Raw genomic sequence first — 14,245 nt, forward strand, 5'->3', positions numbered from 1 at the left:
AGCACTCCAGTCATGACCAATGAGTGAATTCTTGCCCCAGCCTTTTGCCATGCAGGGGCACCAAGAGTTCTTTCTTTTTGATTCTCAGTTTTCCATGAATTTTGCCAAAGCAGAGTGCTTTGGGGGTGATTACTGCTGTCAGGTGTGGTTGAAATTGGATGAGGGGGCTCCTGGGAGAGAAACAAGGCATCAGCATAATCTAAAAAGCCTAATACCAGAAGGAGTTTCAGTGTTAACCAATTCTTACCTGAACAGAGACATGACAGGAAAAAACTCCACACACTTTTGTCCAGCTTGGATTTATGGGTACCATATTCTGCCAGTCTCTTTTAAAGATCTTTGTTTCTCTCTCTCTGAGTTGTAAAATGTTGGTAAGAAATTGAGCTCCAGAACTGGGACTCTCTATGTCTGGATTCGTTCCAACCTTGCATAACTGAAAAATATGAGAAGATCAGATCATGAGCCCCTTCCTCCAGGATCCCACCTCAAGAGACCCTGAATAGTGACTAGGCTTGTCTCAGGACTGTTTTTGGAGCCTACAAGGTGCAAAAATTGTACACAATCCCTGGGCCTTTAAGCCTCTTGTCCAAGCGCCCTGCAGACATGAAATTTATGCTCAACACTGTAGGAGTGCTAAAAGCCACACACTGATTTTTGCATCTCCTGTCACATGAGGGAAGAAGGTCACACTTCCTCTGTCCCTCCCATTCAGCTCCTGCTGAGGAGTAGTGACCTGGGGCAGGGCTGGACTTGGCCCTGGGAGCTGTCTCTCCTCTTCCCAGCCATCTCCAGCTTCTGACTCTCAAACTTGACTGCTGGTGAAGTTTGAACTTTGAAATTGCTGACTTTGTAGAGAGAAGAGAGAAAAGAAAGAGGAAAGGGAAGGGAAGGAAAAACTAATCTGAAGTTATGCCACAGATACAAAAAGTGCTGGGAGGCAGAAAGGTAGAACTCCAGTGGCTCCCATTGCAGCAGCTGTTTGCTGTTCCTGCCCTTAGGCTCCTTGTGTTCTTTGCAGGCGTACAGCTGTCAATAGCAACATATTTGAGAAGATTTCTGATTTATTTCTGAAGTACTTCCCTGTGAAAGAGTTTCTACTTGGTGAAGAAGCTTCTTCTGGTTCCATCTATTAAGCAACTGACCATGGAAGTCTCCTTTGCCTGACTTCTCTGTTTAACATTACAACTCAATGGTTTTTTAGCAGGGAAAACAAAATACATACTACAATACGATGCAACTAGTGTAATATAATTACTCCAGCCTGTCCTGGTTTGGTCTGTTACTTCCTGAGTAGGTTTATGAGAAGTGTTTTGAAAAGCAGGAACTGAATACAGTATCTCATACAAATTCAGGATCGAGGCTTAGGCTTGGAAGATTAGTCTTGGTTTAGAGGGAGAGGGCTCAGTTTTGGCTTTGGGACTGTCCCAGGACAAGCCTTGTTTATTTTCCAGAGCCATATATGTATGTGTGTGTGTGTGTGTACACTGAGCAGTTCTGATACAGAGTCACTGCTGGTGTTAGTAGACACTTAAGGAAGTATAATTGTCACCTGAGGAAATGGCATGGTTAGCCTTGGTCCAAGCATTTCAGAGGGTTTGGGTTGAGAGATGACTAATGTATTCATCCATTGTTTCATTCACCCTGGCATTCATTCCAGGGGCCTGTCTGTGAGAGGTGACTCAGGGTGATAAGGCATGATGCAGTTGCTGGAGCCATTTTGGAAACATCAGAGATTGTGGCTTGGAGAACCCTTGGTCAGGACCAGGAGAGCCATTCCCTGTCCTTACACTCATTTTAACTATAGACCAAATAAAACCTGCAGAAACAAGAAAGCTAAAATCATCAGCCTAATAAAATTATACAAATTGTGAACAAAGCAGATTCACAATATTTCTGTCCCTGACAAGGAAAAGGAGCATACCTAGCTTGGGGGAAAAGAATTTGGGGAAGAGAGGGGGGAGGGGAGGCTGATGGGGCTGTGCCATGGCAACAGAGGAAGGAGCTAGCAGCACAGCCTCCAAAATATATAACACTGCCAATGGAAATCAATCTTGTATTAAAATAAGTTTAAAGCACTCATGGAAATTACAGCCCATCAGGCATTAGTTTCATACCAAATAAATAAATGGGAACAAAAAATGGCAATAAAAATGAGACAATTGGCTAAGCAGGAATAAATAGGGACAAAGCTGCAGATGTTTATAAAGGAAAATCTTCCATTTCAGTTCCTTAAGTGTGTCAGTGAAATGGAAGATAAGGGCAAGCCAGCACGTACCTTTCATCTAGAGTTGCAAAAAAACCCCAAACAAACCAGAAAAAGGACAAATGAGCTTAGGCACTTATGAGATGCCATCAAGGCATATTGCTGTGTTACTAAAAGCCTCTAAAAAGCTGATCCTGAAAGGGAGAAAAAGAATTAGATGCAAACAGTAGAGTTACAAGTATGTGGAAACTGAAATGCTTGTTTGCAATACTTTGCTGATAGAATGAGCATCAAGCCAATGCCATTGAAACACAGTGGTTTCAAAATTGTCCAAGACATGGATTTTTTTTTAGTGTGGAACTAATTATTTTTATACAAGCTAAAATAAACCAAATAAAGATACTTTATTTAGCATTTAGCATTTATTTATAATTTAGCATTTAGCACAAGCACTAAGAATTTAACCAAAACTGGGGTGTTCACAGAGGTAACTGGGAGCCTCTAGAGACAGATGAGAGGCTGGTCACAGTGGAGGAAGGAGCCTGAGCTGGCACTGCAACAGGTACTGTCAACAGGGTGGCTCCTACCATACACAACCTGACTTTGCCACTTGTCCTTTAGCTTGTTTTTGTGGGAAATGTTACATCTAACAATCATCCCCATGTGTCACAGAACTAATACATAAACTGATGGACAATTTTCTATGGGTTTATGTCTGGGGACTGGCAGACTGAGTTCTCCAAGGCTGCAACACAACTCTGTTGCTTAAAAGACATCAGAGAAGCCATACATAGCGAATGTTCTAACTACAGGAGAAACTCAAATGGAACTTCATGCTTTATTAAACACCAATGAATCCACATGAGAGAGAAACCTTATGTGAAAAGTGCATTTTCTGGTGTCTGATAGTCACCAACTCACCAACTCCCATTGAAGTTTTTTTCACAGGGTTTAATTCATTCTCTTGCCTCTTTTTTTTTCTTTTTTTTTTTTTTTTCAGCCTGATTACATGCTTTTACAAAAATTGCAAGCAAGACATTTACTTCTTTGAAAATAAGGTGGGCAGTGGGCTCAAGAATTAATGGGAAGGGGATGGATGGAATGTGATCTTACAGGAAAATGTTGAAAATCAGATCCCACCATCCTGGCAGGGTCAGGAGAAGCTGCTGTGCTGAGTGTGCAGATGAGAGAGCTGAGCATGGTACTTTTAGAAAGTCAGCCAAGCAGACAGTGCCATGTTCCTTTCTGTACTCTTCCCTTCTTTTTACATAAGCTGTCATCCCAGAGATGAGAATGGGTGTACCAAGTATCAGCTGTAAGATAGATGGTTTCACTTAGTAGCATTGCTAGGGAGGTGAAGTTTTGTTATCCACCTCATTGCGTGGGAGGGAAAAAAATGTCAAGGGCTAGATATGTTTCAGGGCACAAGAATGCTGAGCACAGGACAGTGTCCTGTGCTCCATAGGCAGCTGGCACAGGATGCTCTGGCTGCTGCTGAAAGCCCTGTGGCCAAATTGCATGTGCATTTCCAAAGTGTGGAACACAGTCATGTTATCAGCACAATCATGCACATGCTTTGCTCTCAGCAAACATGGGTTTATTTAATCTTTCTTTGTGATCAGCTAAAATTTAAATGTTTATTAGCTGCCTGTTATTGTTTTCACAGCTATGAATTTGCCTTTACATTACAATCAGCTTTGGCTGTAAATCATTACAATTTGCTTTGGCTCCTATTGTTTTTTTTAAGTGTTAAGGTTGTGCAGGCCAGGCTTAAAGAGTGTGCAGGCAGTGAGAAACATTTGTTTGCTGAAAAACCATTTGCTGTGTACTCCAACTACACCCATGCCTATTCAACAGTATCCCCTCTTCCATTGGGTTTCATCATCCCTATACCTTTAAACATCTCAGCACAATCACCTCCTGTTTTTTTAAAAAAACTCCCCTTCTATGTTAAAATGAATCAGCAAAAATGGAAAGGGAGTACTGGCAACCCCTCACAAATCCCCATTTCTGACAGCTTTCTTCTCTGATGAATGCAAGTGTGGGGTTTAGTATGCAAGTACACACATCATCTTAGTGATGGACGAGCCTTCCATTCCTCACACAGTGGTGGGGTTGGTGTTACAGGGCAGTTATAGGCACTGGGCTCTTGCAGTATCATGAAAAGAGTCTTTTTCTGCACCCAGCAGATGCATCAGAGAAGGTAATAGTAGTTTCTGTGTCCCCTCTTTAATGCCCAGGAAAGCCACAGTGTCCCTGCAGTGGGGGGAGCAGCAAGACCCTACTCAAGAACTGATAGTGGCAGCATGGCCACAGCAGGGCTACTTGTGAATTGAGCTTATGAAGGAAATGACATCACTTTCTCCTTCAGGCAGCAACTGAGAAGGGCATGGGGCTGTGTGGGCTGCAGAGGCTGCCAGGCAGCCAAAGAGGGCGTTCATTGCAAACACCATCAGTTGAGCTATCTTCACCAGGGTGCCACCCACCCCTGGAGGTCGTGGGTTTGGAGTCGAGGGCAATGGGCCAACATCAGACCAGGATTAGCTGTGATGGGTGCTGTGTTCCTGGGACAATGGATATCTCAGAGCCTGGGCCCAGGAACACCATCTGCCAAGGGGTATCTGGGGAACCAGTCAGCAACCACAGAAGTGCCCATACCAGAGGGTAAACACAACTACATTAACGTGGACAGTTTTCTGCCTGTTTCAGAAAGTAAAACATGGCAAAAATTACAAAGATAGATACTGCAAAGATTCTGGCATGCAAAACTGTCATGGAGTGGACAACTGTGGTGCAGCTTGGGGCCCTTCCACCTTAAAGACTCTGGGTTTTAGCAGGTTCCCATCCCGTGGCTCGTGCACCCAAGCTCAGGGCAGCCCTGTGCCTGGGCACAGCCAGATAATGCTGGTTATCTCCCTGGGACAAGGAGCCCAAGACACTGGATGGGAGATATTTCTACCAAGATATTTCCAGCTCATGCAGTGCTCACACCTCTGTCTTGCTGTGTGCCAGAACACTGTGACAGCAGCATTGGCACTGGTGGTGTCGAGGAGCTACAGAGTTGGTGTCACCAGTCCCATCCAAGTTCTGCAGTAGTGGCCACTTCTAGCAAACCCAGACCAATGACCAATATTGCAATGAATCCTACGGACAACATGGGAACTGGTATGAGTGAACCTGGCTGTAGTCATCCATCACTGACCTGATCAGGGAACAGGACCAAAATTGTTACACATGGTTGCACCTTATATGTCTTAATTGACCCTTGAATACCTGACCCCAGGAGCCACAACTGTGCCTCAGACTTGCAAGATACTGAGAGCATGAGAGAGCACATTTCCCATAGAAATAAATGCAGTTGAAAACTGAAGTTACCATGGCTAGTGTTTTGCTTCATACCTGTCACAGCACAAGCTGCTGGGGGTGGTCACACTGCCCCTGGGCAGCTCTGCACGGGAGGAGGTGACAGGGAAAACAGGCATTTTCCTGTCCCTTTCCCAGTCAGTACAAAAGTACAAAGTACAAGTACAAAGCCTCCAAGGTTTTGGTGTGCACAGGGATAGCAGAGCAGGCACTGGGCAGCCAGGCAGACACAGAAGTGGAAACTCTGGTCTTCCCACAGGAACATTTTAGCTCCAGGATGGCCCCCACATGCCTCTGTGTACCAGTGTAAGAGACAGATGTCACCTTGAGAATATATATATATATAATATATATATATGTGTGTCTGCGTGTGTGTGTCCTCAAGATATATATACATGCACATTATAGAGATTAAAATATTTTATTGATAGAGATCTGCCTGCTTTTCAGTTCCAGTATGTACTATTTCACTGGCAGGCCCTCAGGGCTGAGAGTCTTTCAGATGGGCTGTGAAGTGAAAGAGAAGTACATAAGGAGGGTGTCTGGCAGCATGAGGCATGGGGAGGAGGAGGTGAACCCTGCGTGACAGGTGCCCTTGAGCTCTGTCCTGCATATCTAACTTGGTGCCACAAACAACAAGCCATACCAGAAATTCTGGCTTTGATAAATCCAGGAGTTGGGTTGCTCAGCCTTGGTAGAAGCCAACTGGACATTGGACTTTGGCAGTGGACACTTGTGGGGCTGTGTTGGGGGTTAAGTGTCCTTCCTTTTGTTCCTTCTCACCTATAGAATTTTTACCCATTATTTGGGAGAAACCTGACTATGGGTACGTATTGGGTGCTTGAGAAACACAAAGAGTTTGTCTGGGCCCAGAGGGGAAAGGGGAGCAGGTAAAAGGGAGGGCTTCTCCTTCTCCTTCTCCTTCTCCTTCTCCTTCTCCTTCTCCTTCTCCTTCTCCTTCTCCTTCTCCTTCTCCTTCTCCTTCTCCTTCTCCTTCTCCTTCTCCTTCTCCTTCTCCTTCTCCTTCTCCTTCTCCTTCTCCTTCTCCTTCTCCTTCTCCTTCTCCTTCTCCTTCTCCTTCTCCTTCTCCTTCTCCTTCTCCTTCTCCTTCTCCTTCTCCTTCTCCTTCTCCTTCTCCTTCTCCTTCTCCTTCTTTCTCCTTCATTGGTGGCCTCACACCCCCTGTCCTGCCGGGACCTGTGGCAGTGCCAGGCACCGCCGCGGAGCTGCTGATCCACCTCAGCCACCAGCCAGGATCTCTGCTCATCCCTGCTGTTCCAGCTGAGTGTTCCTCAGAGCCCTGCAGGAGCACCGGGACTGACAGCCCGAGGGGTTTGTGAAGCAAAGCCTCTCCTCCATCCCTTCCCGTCTCAGCCGAGAAGGCTGTCACGGGGTCCCTGGTTCTGTTTTGTTGTTAACACTGTAGTTATTGTTGTTTGTTTGCCTGGTTATACATACTAGTAAAGAGCTGTTATTCCTATCCCCAGATCTTTGCCTGAAAGCCCCTTAATTTCAAAATTGTAGTAATTTGGAGGGAGGGGGTCTACATTTTTCATTCCAAGGGAAACTCCTGCCCTCCCTAGCAGACACCTGTCTTCTAAACCAGGACAGGGTGGGAACAGGCAACTGCAGCAATGATTCTACAGTCAATTTAGCATCAACCAAAACAGCATTTTGACTGATTTTGTTACCAAGCAGTTGATGAAAAATGCCCTTTTATGGGAAGTAATCCAGGTGAATTACTTTAAATTGAGTCCTGGATTTCTCCTCAGCTCTGCCCAAGGCTCCACGAGTTACTGCGGGACTTGTTTCTGTCTGCTGTGGGCACACGTGGGTGTGCAGGGAGTAAGGAATACGGCTGAACTTCATCCATTTCAGTACCATCATCAACAAAATGTGGTCTGTGGTAACGGCATTTTGTTTATTTTCCTAAGAAATGCCATCTTCAGCACTGAGGTGTAATATCTATTTGGAGAATTCCATGAAAATTACTCCAAACAACAGCTTGAGATCGACCACTTCCCCCTGAAGGGTTTCACAGGATGGAAGATCAGCATTTACGGTAGTAGTGGAAGCTGTTCCTCTTCTCTGCCTTGATAGCAGCAGAGGTTGGATTTGGGTTTACCTGCACCCCCAGGTGTTGGCTGCAAGGACAAGAGAGAGATACTAGCCAAAAGAAATCCACTGTCTCTCTCCCCTCTCTGGCCTTGCCTTGTGATGCTTCCTGAGGTTTGTGTGATGGATGGAGCGACACACTTCACCTGTAAGAAAGGAGGAGCAATATGGCAAGGTGTGCTTGATGACTTACTGCAGAGATGCATTGTGCTGATCATGAGTGGGGAGATGAAACTCCACAACTCGTGCTCCAGGTGCTCATGAGACAAACAGCCTTGTTTATTATTCAGAACTCACTTAAATACCAAATTCAAATCTCCCAGGCTATACAGCCATTGGCTGAGATCTCTCTCCCTGCCCAGATTCCTGGCCAGTGGTGTGCTTTCTTCTCAGCTTGGATGGGGCTGGCTGAGGGTCCCCTATAACTTATCCAGGGACATGTTCAGGCATGAACCAGGCCAGTTGAATTGGATTTGTGTTATGGTCAGATTTACATTTCCGGTCAAGGCCAACTGTACCGTGACAATACTGTGACACAGAGAGGACAGGTCAACCAGGCAGACCCTTCTGTTGAAGAAGGACCCCTTACATACTAAACTCCCTTCTCGTGGGAGTCTGTATGCAGCTGTATCCAGACATAAACACAGACTTGGTCAATGATTTATGTCTGAAGGACTGTATATGCCCAACCAATTCTTTGTATCACTTAGCTTCTTATCTTTTTCAAAGTTTCAGCACACTAATTTCTAATTCACTTCATTTGGTATAACAAGAATTCCCTCAGCCTTGAAGAATAGGTATTCCTACTCAAGGGCAGCTCTAGTCCTGCAGCCTGCTATGATGCAGGAGAACACAACAGGCGTTGGGCTGCCTACTATTTGTGGAGTAAGATGACTGACTTATGGTCATATTTACATACCAGATGTATTTTGGTTGGTACATGGTCAGCTGTTGAGCAAGACATGCTCAATGGCCCTTAGCTATTGACATTATCTCTCTTCCCAGAGTCCAAAACTATCACAACCACCACTGATGGCTATTGCTCAAGCAGAAAGTAAGGGAGGTCATCACCTTGGCTGGTTATTATAAAAAGCAATTACAGCACAAAGTATATTCCACAACTACTGAAAGTCTTTGCCAGCACCAAGCGCTTTCTTTCCCCAAAGTAGTTTCCATTTTTCCTCCCCTCTGCTGTTTTTGGTCACAGCTGCCAGGCCAAGCATTATATGAACAGCAGATAATCCTTATCTCTAGACCCTTTGAAGGACAGATATTTGCATACTTTCCAGGCCAAAATCAAAGGTGATGTTTTGGAATGTGGAATTTGTGTTTCCCTGAGCTCCTATCCACTTAGCCACAGACATCTTGTAGACACCTTGTGCCCACCCTAAAGCTATTGCCAACCTCCCACCAAAGTGGGACTGAATGCACTGGGGGTTTCTGGGCTTTAATTTCCCAGTGGAAGCAGCAGGTAGGCATTAGCAGGGTAGGGTTTGCATTTTGCTCAGCACTGTCTCACCCCGTGCTTTGCAGCTTTCCTCACTGGGTTTCTCCTGCCTGTCCTGCCCTTAGCCCTTTGTAACTGAGGAGTCAGTGGGGTGTGGAAGTAAGCACCTCCCCAGGGAAGTGGCCAGATCACAATTTTACAAACAGGTTGCTCAACCCTATACTGGAGTTACTGACTCCATCTCACACTGACTGCTGCTATGCAGCACCAGGAAGACTTTGTGCCAACGTTTTCCTAAAACATTCTTTCCAAGAGGACTCTGCTTAGCTGCAGTGCAAGTGTCAGAGTTATCAGAGAAATCTGATTTTTAAGTATTTTCAGACCATTCAGGGTTAAAAGGTTGTTGAGAAACCACATCCCACCAGCTGCTAAGGCATAGTACTTGTAGGCAAGGCTTCTGGTGGAATATGATTTTTTCTGCCTCCTCCTGAGGCTGCAGGTTTCCCTCTCCCAGTTACAAGATGGAGACGTTTCCCCAGGGTGCAAGCAGCTGGGTGTGTTTTCCTCTAGATCCACACAGCAAAAGGAGCTTGCACAGGGCTTCTACACAAACAAAACCAATTCCCTCTGCTGGAGGCTGGTGGGCACACAGAGCTGCTCCCTCAGCCAGGCATGGGCTCCATGCTGAGATTTTCCCTGGCAGAAGGACCTCGAGGGTTTCCTCATACTACAGAGGTCCTTGAATCTGCTGCTTCCCGGGGAAGCAGATCAAAGGCACCCATAGCAAAAACAATTCTGATAAACACAAGATGCATTTCAGAACTGTTTTTCCTTTCTGAATGTACACTTTGGATACAGGCTGGGACACACCTGGTTTTCTGTCTGTAGAGAGTATTTTCCATATCTGTTTTGGAGCAGCCTGGGGACCTGCCAGCATGGGTCAGGCTCTGCTCCCTGTGACACCAAAGAGGCCATGAGGGTAGGCCTGGCAGGGGGAAACACAAGTGGGAGAGCTAAAGAGTGGTGGAACAGCCAGATCACTGATAGAGAATAATGTAGTGCAGGTACAGTTCTAAACAGGAACATGGACAATGCTCTCAGGAACATGGTGTGACTCTTGGGGATGGGCCTGTGCAGGGACAGGAGATGGACTCAATGATCCTTGTGGGCCCCTCCAACTCAGGATATTTTGTGATTCTGTGAGCTCTTTCTAGAAAAGATACAGGCTTTTTACTAGCCTGTATAAAAGAGCTTTGGGGTTTTTCATCTACTCAACCTTTTCTACACAGTGTCTCATCTGCAGGATGGCAATAAACCTCATGGAGGCAGCTGCTCTTCTCTTTGCCCCCAGCTCTTGCACATCTGTTTATCACCTCCTCCCAGTACAGACCAGCCACTTTATGTGCTCCTCCCTCTGTTTCTTCCAGTGAACTGTGGTCAGCAGAGTTAGAAAGAGCTCTTTAGGAGGATTAAGGTTACATTGCCAAAGGAAAAGGGTGGTGCTTTCGCTTCACATCTCTGTTTTTGCAGCCACAAATTTACAAGTAACCATAGCTCATGGAACGACACCAAAACACCCTTTCCTCTCAGCTTGATCCACAGAGGCTGAAGGTAAAAAAGTACATTCAAGCATTTTTTGAGTCAGTCCAGTCCAGCTGTGGATTGTGGAAGGATTAATGGTGTGGTCACTGGTGAGAGGAGCACAGAGAGATAGGCAGGTCTGCAGTAGAAATTAATCTATTCATTGAGCCTTGGGCATCATTAGCAGTCAGAGCTGTTTAGAGAAAAGTCTGAGGAGGTTTATGGATGGTAAAGTGTGCCTTTTTTTTTTCCCCCCTATATATAAACATGGAAAAAAGAATTACTGACATTTCTGGAGTTATTCCAGAATATCAGGTGTGCTGATTGTGGAAGTCCATCTTTATTTTTTCTCCCTGTCATTTTGCCTTTACATGTCATGCAAGTTCACTCTTGAGCTGTCTCTGGTGTATTGCTCAGCTTTGCCTGGGAAGAGGCAGAGCCTCCCCACCACAGTCCTTTGCATGAGCACATTCCTTGTGCTGATCAGGCAGAACAGGATGGATTTCCTTCGGTGTCATTTCCTGATGAATTCTGACTAACTGTGGAGGAAGTTAAATGAAAGAAATGATGAATCTTCTATTTTTTAATTTTAAAAGGACGTTTTAAAAGACATTGCTTATTTTGAACTGCAAACAGCCTGCCTTGCTTTCCTGCTGCCTGCCTCACCCTCATGGATGAAATTTACACAAAAGCCAAATACATTTTCTTCTGGGAAGTGCTTACCATTTTGGGGGAACTTCATTTGCCAGTGTCAGTACATTGGGCTTGCTCAGTGCTTTAAAATAGTTTATAATCTGAATGAGCATACCCTAAAATATGACTGAGTCACCTGCTCCTAGGGCCAAGGGCAAATCTCTCAGCCTCTGGATTTTTGGGGCCCCAAGGGACCTGGGCACAACCCTGTGGATGTGATGCTACTTGACAGGAGAAACAGCAGCAGCAGCAGGAGGCAGGAGAGGGTCAGTCTGCCCCTGTAGCCCTCCTGGGGCTGCCTGCACCCGGGCACAGCCGTGTCGGGGTAACCAGTCCCTGGTCAGGCGTGAGCTAAGGCAGTTCAGGTTTGAAGGGGAACAGCTCAGTGTCTCAAACTGGGGCTGTAGACAGGAATCACAGCTGGATGCCACTGTTGGTGGGGGCACCCAAGCCCTGCTAGGACTCCTGGAAACTTTGTCTTCCTTTCCCTACTAAGCTTGACTGCTTTCTGAAAGCTGCATTAATGCTGAACAGAGGCATGGAAGAGTTATGGAGACCTTAGGGATTTTATGAATCCCTGTATTGCTCAATCCTCCATGTCCTTCTCTAGAGGAATTCTCACTTTCAGGCTGTATAAAAGGTTGCTCTTGAAGCTTGTCCTGAATTTTGATCTGGAAATGTAAAGGAAAAAGCTCTATTTGCCTTCTGGCACCTCCTCAAGTGTTTGCAGACACCTGCCAGTGCTGCCTCTATTTGATGTCTTGTCCTTTTCATTGTTGTGTAACTCTGCAAAAGACTCTGTGCCTTCCCAGAGAAAACCAAAATGCTGGGAGAGTGATCTCCTGGAGTAGGTGGCAGAATGGCTGCTTCATGGGAGGGATCTGTGGTTTTTCCCTTCTGGGGGAAAATACAGAGCAGGCCTCCCCCATGCTGCTTATGTGGGGAAGGATGCTAAGAAATGGCAGCAGCAGTAGCAAACCCAGCCATCTGAAGATAGCAGCATAGTCAGATGCAATTCCGAGAAGCTGAGCTCCTGGACAAAGAGTGGAGCATTTCTGAATGAAGGAGCAACTGAACTGCAACAACCACCACAAACACATGCAATGAAAACACCCCCTCAAATTGCTCAAAGCTTTAAAGCCCTCAGTGTGAGCCCAGTAGAGAGCAAGGGCTTTTCAGGCTCTTACACAGTGTTGGATATGCCAATGCCAAGATCCAAAAGCTGTCAGAGCAGGATGTTGGGGCTGTTTAACAATGACCTTATGCTAAAATTGGATGTGAAAGAAAAATCAAAGTAGAGCAAAACAGGACAGTGAATGAAAGGTTGGGTTGCTCCCTACTTGTTCCTTCATTACAACAGGGCCTGAAATCAGCTCCCTAGCTGGGAATGGGCTGAGTCTCTGCCAGTGCATCCTTTGTTTGCACTTGATGTGGTACCCCTGGCTCACAGTGTGCTCCCATAAACATGTATAACCTGATAGCCAAGTACCTCTCACTCTCTGCCCTAAACAACTGGAAGAGGAGTTTTAGATGCTGTTTGATGGAGAAATGCAGCTTTTAAGACCTATCAAAACACAGTGTGAAGCCTGCATAAGTTGCTAGAAAAGGTGCAGGACTAAGACCCCACAAATTCAGTGTTGTTTCTGTTGCTGCCACTGGCCTGGAGGCAGTCACTGCCCTGCAAAGCCCACATGAACAAGTGGAAGTAAAATATGGCTTTGTTGCCAAAACTCTTGGAGATCTCCTGGAGAGAAATGAGATATCACCATGGTGGCTTTGAGTTGATATAGAGCCCAAGGACCATGAAGGAATGCCTGTTTCTAAGGCAGATGCTCTACTGAGCAGCTCTGGCTAAAAAATACCAAAGCAACTGCACTTTAACCAAAAGAATTGAAGAGACAAAAAAGCACTGGGCTGAAAGATTGAATATTAGAAAAAGTTTTCTCCCCACAAGGGTGAACACTGGAACAGCCTCTATAAGGAAGTGGTCACAGTACTCAGCCTACCAGAGCTCAAGAAGAGTTTGGACAATGTTCTCGGGCACACGATGTGATCCTTGGGGCTGTGCTGTGCAGGATCTGGAACTGGATTTCAATGTTTGTTGTGGGTCTCTTCCAACTCAAGATATATTCTATAATTCTATGATAGGGAATTACTGACTTTTTGGAGAGGTTTGTTTTTCACACCCCATGAAGATAACCTGGTTTTGCTACCGGGCTGGCTGCACTGTGGCTTTTTGCTTCGGGGTAGTATCTGATGTGGTTTGAAATTGCAGATGTAACTAGACGAGCCAGCCTGTATAGAGCCAAGTGCTTACATATCCAGGCATTTTGCTGTCAGTTTTTCCCCCATTATTGTTGTTGTTGTTATCATAATTATTATTATTATTGTTATTATTATTATTATCCAATCACTAAAATACTTTGCACAGAGGTGTGAGAAGTCTGAGAGCTTCCTGGCTCACTTCATGGTGGTGGCTGATGGTGGCTTTGATGTAGTTGTTTCCCTCCGAAGCTCTGGGAGGAGGTGCAATTGAGGGAGGTCTCTTTTCTGGGAAGTGCTCTCTGATGAAAGGGCTGTTGGTTGCCATCTCTGCTGGGCAGAGGACACAGAAGAGCTGTGAACTGGCAGTCAGTCTTTATCTGACCTTTATTTGTCTGACCTGACCTCTCTTGAAGATCAAACACAAAGTATCATGGAGTTCCCTTCTATCAAGACTGCAGGCAAAGGCTTATCTCAGTCACAAGTGGCTGTGTATCTTGAGTTGTGCAGCCAAGTTTCCGTCCGTGGCTCTCTAAGCACTACACCACCCTCAATCCACCACGTGGACCTCCAGCCAGAAT

General features: G+C 45.6%; 1 protein-coding gene across 2 annotated transcripts in view; it reads right to left on the minus strand.

Moving 5' to 3' along the window:
• Positions 1–326: 326 nt before the first annotated feature.
• Positions 327–14,245, minus strand: part of GAB3 (GRB2 associated binding protein 3) — a 79,305-nt gene continuing 65,386 nt past the window's right edge. The window contains exons 11-12 of one of the 2 annotated variants that reach the window (XR_009278598.1): positions 7,692–7,827; positions 327–433 (exon numbers count right to left, since the gene is read on the minus strand). The gene's annotated coding sequence lies outside the window, so the exon portion shown is untranslated. Of the gene's footprint in view, positions 434–5,980; positions 6,074–7,691; positions 7,828–14,245 lie in introns of those variants that run through there. The other variant, XR_009278599.1, reaches the window with a different exon arrangement.

This window comes from Poecile atricapillus, chromosome 12 (genome assembly GCF_030490865.1).
Source record: "Poecile atricapillus isolate bPoeAtr1 chromosome 12, bPoeAtr1.hap1, whole genome shotgun sequence".
NCBI classification, from domain to species: Eukaryota; Metazoa; Chordata; class Aves; order Passeriformes; family Paridae; genus Poecile; species Poecile atricapillus.